General features: G+C 40.6%; 1 pseudogene; it reads right to left on the bottom strand.

Annotated features, from left to right (window-relative positions):
• The window catches only part of LOC118337928, a 3,386-nt pseudogene that overhangs the window by 285 nt on the left and 411 nt on the right, over positions 1 to 2,690 (bottom strand).

The following is a 2,690-nucleotide window of genomic DNA, read 5'->3' as shown; positions in this document are numbered from 1 at the left end:
GGACTCTGCAGGATCACTGGTCCACCTCAACACAGAGACAGAATAAATGTCTCTCTTAAAGATAATGAAATGTCCGTTTTCTCTGGTCCACTGTATTTTACAAACACAATGTCTTTAATGTTGTCAATAACAAATCTTCTGTGGTTCATGTGGAACAGGTTATTTTTATTGCACCTACCATGTACAGAGATTTTGACAGAGTTGCTCCGCTGCCATGCAGGAGATTCACACCAGTAAATTCCACTGTCAGGCACCTTTACCGTTTGGAACACGCAGCCTTCAGAGGTACTGCTTTGTTGGGGACAGCTTTGCAAGACCAACTTGCCGTCAATATCTATGGCCCTCTTGACCGTCCATCCGCGAGAAATGCGGTCGTGACCACAGCTCAGAGACAGGTTTCTATACTCAAACAGCTGAGCCGAGTTGGGCGACGGTGTGAGCGAGGCCGGCGCAGAATTATCTGGAGACACACAGACTTTCACTGAGCCAGTTCAAGAACAATCAGCTGCAGTTCCTCTAATGACCACTAGATGCACTGCACAACCATGCCTTCTACAAAAAAAACCTTTGTATGCTGTGTGGCTGCTGTTGTTTTGCCAGGTTGTTGTAGGGATATTAAGGTTACTTGGGTGTATTATTTGTTTGCAGCAGTCATACAAGTAGCACTATAACCGTTTATTTGAGGATTGACCTCGCAATTTTATTTTTACAGGAACAAGTTGCCTTCAAATTTTAATGCAATTTTCATATTTCATCAAGAAGAAATTCCTCAAAACATGCACATACATTTGATGTATGACTAATGTTTCTACTCACTGCTGAGAAACAGCCAGCTGGGTGGAGACTCATGACCGCCGATGTGACACTTGTAGAGGCCTTCATCAAATGTGGAAACATTGTTTATGGTCATGTGACCTGTAGGCTCAGTCCTGAAGAAGGAGCCATTTTTATAGAAATCAGCTGGGAGGCTGGAGGTGAGGTTCTTTGTTTTACAGTGCAGAGTTGACATTCATCTCCGCGTCCCATCACAGGGGAGGAAGGACTCCTGCAGGATCACTGGTCCACATCACTGAACACCAGAGACAAACTACAGCATTGCATCCATACACACAGAGAAAGATGGAAAATGTATCTACAACTAGAGTGTTAGGTCAGTGGCTGGTTAATGTCAGGGAGGGTGCTGCTGGTGGTTCTTTAAAGGTCGTTATCTTTTAACAAAGGATCTTATTGTTTCTGGGTTGCATTAATTATGTGAAACAGTCGATGCTCATTATGAGAACCTTGTCTGTCTCTAATAAACCTTGTTTGGTCTGCATGAATAATATTTTATAATCTGCATTAAATAAGCCTGCATGATTCACAATTGTGTTTGTCTTTACCTGGTTTGGGAAGTAGTGTGATAGTTTTCTTCATTAGTAAATTATTCTATTCTATAATTATTCTAACTATTTGTTCATTGAGGAATGTTTTACAATATCGGGAAGCCATCAGGACCTGGTGACTTGTTATTCTGTTATTCTACTATTACTACATCAGCATCAAGTATGTTTTGATCCTCCACACTTAATTTAGGCATTTTTTAATTTATTAAAATATTTCTTTGCATGTATATTGTCAGAATTATGGCCGGATTGATTTATAAAATCTTTAAAATCTACTGTTCATGTCATTGTTTTAATTACCTGGTAACAATGTTTTGGACTATGCCTATGTCGACTCCACATGTTGTAAGAGTTTGTTTTATTTAATAACTAGCACTGACTGATATATTATATTGAATGAGATGCAAATCAGTGGTGAGCACAATACATGTGCTGAAACAGGAAGTAGAAGAGGAAGTATTGTCCAGCAGGCACAGTGTAATGTAATTGTATGGATCTTACCAGTGACAGTGATGTTTATGCCGTTGCTGCTGTCTCCGTTTTTAGATTCACACCAGTACACGCCACTGTCGGGCGTTTTCGCCGTCTTAATCTCGCAGGCAGAGAAAGTGGCGAAGCCCCAGCCGGACCCACACTGCGACATAAATTTTTCCAAACTGTGAACACATCATCACAGTTAATTGAACTGTTTGAATTAAACCTGAAGAGACAATCCAATGTTAGTCATAACATCAAAAACAGAATCAGACACATTAGTTGTTTCTTGCTTGTTAAAGTGATCGATCTTAAACTTGCAGTCCAGCGTCCGAGGAATCATTTCCAAATTCTGCACCTAGAGCCGTCCCGAATACTGCTGTTGGGGCTTTGATACGTCAGTTTGAATGACTGAGAGCATACTAAATGTAAAGCCTACAAACCAGGATTTGGAGAACGATCGTCAGGAATCTAAAGTGTGCCAGGTTTATTGGTGACGGAGTAAAACCCAAAAACTGCACCTTGTGTATCGCCACACGTTCCATTCACCAGGGCCGAACTGCTTACAGCTCACAGAGATATTCTCATAACTGAAATGTTGAGACTTGCTGGGAGAGACAGCCACAGAAGCTGGAAGAGACAGAAACTGATTTTTATTTTGTTTATAACATTTGCAGTGTAAAAATCTGTGTATTAGTTTTGAGCTGCTAATGGACGCCCGAGTTCCCAACTTAAAAATTCTGACTTGAATGAACGCTGCATTGCACTTTTCCGTGTCTGAAGTAGTTTTTGTCCTCATTAATGCGTTAATGATTATAATCCAATATTATACAT

Source organism: Morone saxatilis, unplaced genomic scaffold, assembly GCF_004916995.1.
Source record: "Morone saxatilis isolate NCDOM2014 unplaced genomic scaffold, NCSU_SB_2.0 Contig4, whole genome shotgun sequence".
NCBI classification, from domain to species: domain Eukaryota; kingdom Metazoa; phylum Chordata; class Actinopteri; family Moronidae; genus Morone; species Morone saxatilis.
The sequence above is the reverse complement of the archived record's forward strand: the minus strand, read 5'-3'. Positions and strand labels throughout refer to the sequence as shown.